At 30.8% G+C, this 6,811-nt stretch overlaps 1 pseudogene; it reads left to right on the top strand.

Annotated features, from left to right (window-relative positions):
- Positions 1-1,468: 1,468 nt before the first annotated feature.
- Positions 1,469-6,451, top strand: LOC106115589 (protein inturned-like; annotated as a pseudogene).
- The last annotated feature ends 360 nt before the right edge of the window (positions 6,452-6,811 follow it).

Here is a 6,811-nt window from a genome sequence, read left to right as displayed (position 1 = left end):
AACGTAACTTATAAAGTAAGATCAAATTAAAAGTTATTAGAAGCTTTTACAATATCAATAAACATAAAAAATTGCACACAATGCGTTAAACAGTAATTCAGTTGACAATGGCTACTTAATAACTTCCTACTTTAAATATATTGTTAGCTGAGGGTGGAACTTAAAAATAATGGTAGGGTGATGTCAATATAAGAGACCGCACCCTCATTTTCGGGCCACACTCGCCACCGAACACTGAAGCCAGCGGAAGCTCTGCCCGTTTGACTAGCCAAAATAATTAATCATTTTAACTCTGATAGTTGATTAAGTTAATGTTGTATTTTTAAATAATTTTAGTGTTAATTACATTTATTCAATTCTGTTAGTTTTCTTATTAATTCAAAAAGTACTTTAGTAGTGTATAAGAGATTGTTGTTTTAATTTTCCCTGCTTCTGATCCTTAAGATCAGAAGTGGAATAGTGAAACTCCCACGTCCTTGTTTGTACATCCTGATACGATGTGTTTCCATTGTTATTTCTTTAATTGGCTAGTCATACGATCAGAAACATATTTTTGGAAATTGTAACTATCCTTGTTTAAAAGAACAAATTAACCCTTAGTTTTCAGTGTTTCGTATAATATACGTAAGTAAGACGTGATGTGACGGTGTGATCAAGTTTTATAATGTCAACTTTGGTGAGTACGTTCCAATTGTTTTCTTCTCCGCTTTAAAATAACAAATAGAAGTTGTATTTGTTAGCTTTTTGTGTAAATTTTAGAATGGCTCAAATTTTAATATTTTGTCGTGTCTACCCAATACCCTTGATCAATTATTTACCGTAACTTGAATGCCCTGCTTGGAATTACGTCAATTTTATGTTTATTTGCTAAACATCTTTTTAATTAATAAAATACGTAAATAATTGCTCCATTTAAATGCTTTAATGGATTTAAATATTAATTTAATGCTCAAATTTTAATAATTTTTTTTAAGCAATTACTCAATAACTTGTCAATTTTTTGACTACGTAATATTATACGTAACGCAATAATGATACAACGAAAAACGTATTCTAAATATCAAAAAAATGTTTATATTTTTAATAATAGCATAATTTAAAAATAATTTGATTTTTTAAGTTAGAACAATTTAGTTTTTAAACTATATAACATGATAAATAAGTTGCTATATTTTATTTTTGAAATACAAATTAAAGGTGCCCTAAATAAAATTAATGATCTGTCACAAATTTAACTGCCATAAATCTACCAAATGTGTAAAATTTACAAGTCTTTTTCAGTGGCTTTCTTTTATATTGAAAGCCTAAATCAAAGAGTATATGGTCTATCTACACGAAATGTCAACACCCCAATCCTTGTATAATCTTTTTTTTACCGTCTATCTTATTATCTTTATGTGATACTCTATAATAATCTGTCAAAATCAAAAGTTTCAAACTTATATCAAAAGAAAAACAAAGTTTTATTTGCGTTTCTTTTTAAGTTTTCATATTATAAAAGTAATTGACCAGGAAATTTTACATTCACGTCGGTAAATAATATGAATAAGTTGAAAAAGAAGGTACATTACGAATCTCCTTGTGATTCTGACAATGATTGGACCGATTCTACCGGCGACTCAAAATACTCCGATTCGGATAGGTTAGTTAATTTATTTACGATTTATTAATTTCAGTAGTAAAAAAGTATTATTGCCCTTTGGTTTTATTTTAGTTCGGTTCCAGAATGGGATTCTGACGTAGGTGAAGATGGGGAGTTAGTTTTCATAAAAGTAAAAAATAATGCAAACGACGATGTGAATACTCCACTTTTGGAAAATTGCGAAACTTTTAAGTTAAGAAGTGACTTCAAGAGGGCTTCAACGCGAAGGTCCACTAAAGGTACGAAAACGTAAATGAACTAATTATTAAAGTTAATTTTAAAGTACCTGAGAGAACCACAGTCACGAAACTGTTTTACTGTCCTTTGGTTACCTGTGTACTTTTTGTTATAACTTATTGTATAACTAATTTTATTGTATACATTGCAGGTTGAATTTTCAAAGCTTTGAAAAGCCGCAAGGCAAAATATGACAATGCAAGTAGCAAAATTAATGAATTCGAAAGTTCAGTTACCAAATATTCTTTAGAAGATAATAATAAATTTGTTATCATACAGGTAAGAAAACATTCTTAATAAACCACAACTTTGTTTTGTATGATAAAGACAATTTTTAATATGTTTTTTTGTTAATATAAATTACAGGTTAGCAAGAATATGATATTTAACAGTGAAAAGAACTGCCAAATAGAGAAATTATTTGGTATGAGTTTAGAGACTCATATGGACGGAAAGACATTAATTGTTGCAAATTTCTTAACAGAAGCTAAAGCGATATACATTCCACGAGTCAAAGTAGGTTATTACCTAGTAAAAATAAATGGAATTGAAGTAAACTCTTACAACATCAATATTATGCTACAAGGAGTAATTGAAGACATTGAAAGTCCAAAACTAACATTTCAAGTAGTAACTGGAGGATTTAATATTGATCTTGTTAAGTTATTAACATTAAAAAATTCTCCGGAAAATTCTCTAACTCAGCTTTTGAAAGATTCGATGTGTTCTGTTCTGTACATATGTTGTAATGATATTGAGTATCTGAGTAATGATAATGGAGTACTTTATTGCTACCCTCGGCCATATAATCAAAACTTTTTTTTTATTCTTTCAAGAGGGGCTTATGTGACACTTAATCATTTGGCCCCTAAATCATTGGGTACTAGTGAACCAGTAGTATCAACTGTCCTTTACAACAATACTTTAATTAATGTCACTTACGCATCTCATTTTAGTGATCTACTTTTACTGGTTGTACCTAACAAGAATTTAGATCTTTTTTGCGCTAAAAAATTAATAGGTTATGTTATAAAAATCTTGGAATTCCTTTATGGGTCATTAAAATCCTGTTTTACAAAACCTAATAATGTAGATAAGCTAGACGGTTTGTTTTCTCGTATTTTCGTTCATTTATTGTTTGATAATTATAAAAATATGTCTAAAGAAGAAAGGAAAGTTAATATAATGATGTTTGAAGAGTTTGTAGCTTGTCATGCCGTGACTTTACCTTTGGAAGTGAAAATACAAGTAGATGATGCAATAACAGTGTTAGAAGCGGCTGATTATCGTGAATGGGTTAGTATTGTATAAATTCAAATGCAAATTTAATTAATTGTAGATTGTAATCATCTAATACATGAAGTAGGTTAAGTGCCATCATATTTTTGGTCCTCTTTCTCTTCTCACCCTTTTCGGAAGTGTGTTTTGTGTAGAAAAAAGTAGGGTAAATTTCTTGTGTTCTGTGTAATTTTCTTTAGCAGTTGTCTTCCATTGTAAATTTTAAAGCTTCGATATTTTGTTATAATTTTTTTGTCTGTTAAGAACTTTTTTCTTTAAATTTTCAGACAGATGATGTTGAAAATTTTCAAAGGCTGTACACTGTATTTGGAGCATGTCTATACTATTCTGGACACTTGTTAAGTTCACATCTATGTGATGAAGACTTAGTAGAAATTAATGCGTATTTAAAATATAACAGTATATTAAGGCTTAGCACTGAAAAGGAGTTGGACAAACTTGTTATGTGGAAGGAAGTTTTTATCAAAGAACATAGAAGTCGGAATAAAAACGACAGAAATGACAATAAGTAAACTTGAACTTTTTTAATTTTTTTTTATGTTGTGTTCAATTCTTTTTTGTTTTTTTAATGTAGAATACCAGATGGGCGTTGGTTTCTTTTGATCGTTGGTAAGGGTCATTTTATATTAGCCACCCTTATGGAAGCAGGTGGATGTACAGAAGATGTAAGTAATTATTGTTAGTTAATTTTTCTGACTCTAATTTTTCCTTTTTTGTTCTTCTATCAGTCAATCTGTATGGATTCATAACAATGTTGCTTGGCATGTTGTTTACAAACATTGCTTATCAAGGAATATTCTTAAACTTTTTTCTCTTCTATCAATATCTTTGTGTATAAATATTAGTGATTTTCTTTAAATGGTTTGTTTTACAGGCGATAGGTGTAACATCCCCATCTCCATTTTACGTGGAGGAATGGGAAAGCTGTTTGGAAATGCTTTACGAAGTGGGACTGCATAAATATTTGGCTACCTGGTTCTCATCAAACACATTACCACAGGTTGAAACAACTCCTGAATACTTGACAAAGTATGGCAGGAAAATGAGGGATTGTAAGTTTATGATTATCTTTTACCCGCGCCACCGTCCGTTTATTATTAGTTCAATGAAAGTAAGGCAAGAATTGTTATTCTCAGCCATCTTAGTATAAAATAGAAGGCTAAACTATTTTATTTTCTTTTAGCTCTAAAATCGGACAACTTTAGGAGCACTACACTGAAATTATCTAAATCTCAGCCGGATTTAAAGCGACGACATAACTCGTCTGATCAAATTAACTCAGTAATTAGTTCAAGTGATAATCCTATCAACAACTATCATAGTATGAGTCATCATAGCCTTTACAATCAATGGTATAACGGCTCACAGAAGAATTACAGACATTCAAGTAATTTAGACATCAGTTATTCGGAAGATTCTAATAGCTTGAAGAGCAACAGGTATGTTTAATGAGTATTTTATAGTTGTGTTCTTCGAGACTATGTTGTACATCCGTTCCGGAGATATTTTCTGACAAACATGCAACCATCCATCTAAACTTTCACATAATATTATTATAATAAGAAGAAGAACTTGTAATGAGATATTAAGTGATGTTGCCATGTGCATCAATATGGCAGTGGAATTGCCAGAAGAAAAAAAGATGTAGATAAGGCAAATAATACAAGAGAAGGGATAAAGCTTTGGTTAAATATTATGTGTAAATTTTAATGTTGATGACATTTAATTTTTTGTAGTGAAATAACTGAGGAGCGTGTGACCGGGCGGCGAGCGGACAGAGAACAGAAAGGTCGCCGTGACTCCTCTGGATCTGATTCTGACTGGGACAGACAGGTGAGGATGTTTATAATTATTAAATCGACAAGGCGAGCAGATTATAGCAGATTTATAAGATTAAAACATTGCATGTTCTTATTAAGTACGAGTGTAAAAATCTGCCTGGTCTCCGCCCTGGTCTGTGTGAACGAAGCCTTTCATTGTGTACTTAAAATATATAAATAGATTATATTTTAATAAAAGTCTAAGCGTAAAGTCTAGTAGCTTTTTAAGTTTTTTTTTATTTGACATCGGATTTGTAGGTTTTTGCAAAAATTGACAATAAAATGTCATCATATGTTATAATTTTCAGGGTGGGAGTAGAACTAGCGGGAATATTGATATGACAGATATAAGAAAAAGTTTATTTAAACGTTACACGCCGATAGAAAAAAATAAAAATCGTAAAAATACTTTTGGTCGTAATTTGAATTATATATCCTGAATTTTTATTTTGGTTACTTTTTTCGCTATCTTTCATTTTTTCAATTCCTTACAAGGTATGTTTGTCCCACTGCGCAGTATAGTTCTACAGCGCCGTGCGGGTCACGGAGTACGAATAAAGTAACAGTCAGTATGGCCGGCGGCGAGAAAAAGTAATTTGAATATGACTATACGTTGAGGTCACCGGTGACCCCCATGGCGCTATGATAGAGGAAGGGTGAGGTCACCGGTGACCCCCATGGCGTTTAGCGTGTTAAATGAACTCAATCATGTGACTGTCCACAGGTATAATAAAAAACATGATATTAAAAAAAGAATGAGGTCCTATTCTAAAATATTAAATATAGAATTCGAAAATTTCCAGAATAACAGCCGGTGAAGAGAATGTCCTATTTCATTTTGTACAACTGGAATCAGAGAAAGGAGTTTTGATAGCGCCAATGAAAACTATCGAAATGCAAGCGAACAATGTTTTATATTCCTACATTGTTGCTACTTTTAGAAAGGCTTGTAAGAAGATACATGATTTACTGCAATATAGTATGAAGTAAGTTTATAGACTCCGTCCGCGCAGTATTAAAAAAATCATAATAAGTAGACTATGTTTCCTTTCAGACTATGTTCCACATCTGTACCAAATTTCATCAAGATCCGTTGAGCCGTTCAGAAAATAACTTGTAGCAAACATCCGTCCATGTAAACATTCGCATAAGTAAGATTTTTTTATTCTGTCAAAGAAAAAAATGATATTTGTTTTAATTATTTACTCTTATTTACTATAATTTTTATTAATCTTATGTAAACTTACAATTGAACATGGACACTATAATACAATGTTATTTTGATTTTTTCACAGATTTAAAAAGAACCATGCGCCATCAAATCCGTTAAATAAAATCCTAGTGGCAGTCGGAGAGTATGGCAGCTTGTTTGAAGTACCTCCTGATGTTCTCATTCAGTATGGCATCAATAAAAAAAAATTGTGAACCCTTTCTGTTTTGGGTTGTCGGGTAGGAATTGTCTTCTATTATTATTATCAGACTAGGAAGAGGAAGCATATATGACTTAGGCGTTTTTATTTTTAATATATTTTTTAATGAAATGCTTAACATTTAATGTCTTGTCCCAGTGTTTATAACTTTTCTTTCATCATCATTTAAATTATAAGAATAAGCTTTACAGATATAATTAACTACAAAGGAAGAACATTGTATGAACAACTTATCAATTTTTAATACTTTCTGTGTTTAGGTGTGAAACAAGTATAAAGCAGTAGAAAACATAATCAATGGATTCACAGAAATAGAATTTGAATAAAGATAAAATTTTACATTCTATTCATATTTAAAAGAACTAAGTGTTGAACTAGAACTT

This window comes from Papilio xuthus, unplaced genomic scaffold, assembly GCF_000836235.2.
Source record: "Papilio xuthus unplaced genomic scaffold, Pxut_1.1 DF827777.1, whole genome shotgun sequence".
Lineage (NCBI taxonomy): Eukaryota > Metazoa > Arthropoda > Insecta > Lepidoptera > Papilionidae > Papilio > Papilio xuthus.
Note: the sequence above shows the minus strand (reverse complement) of the source record. Positions and strands in the feature narration are given on the sequence as shown.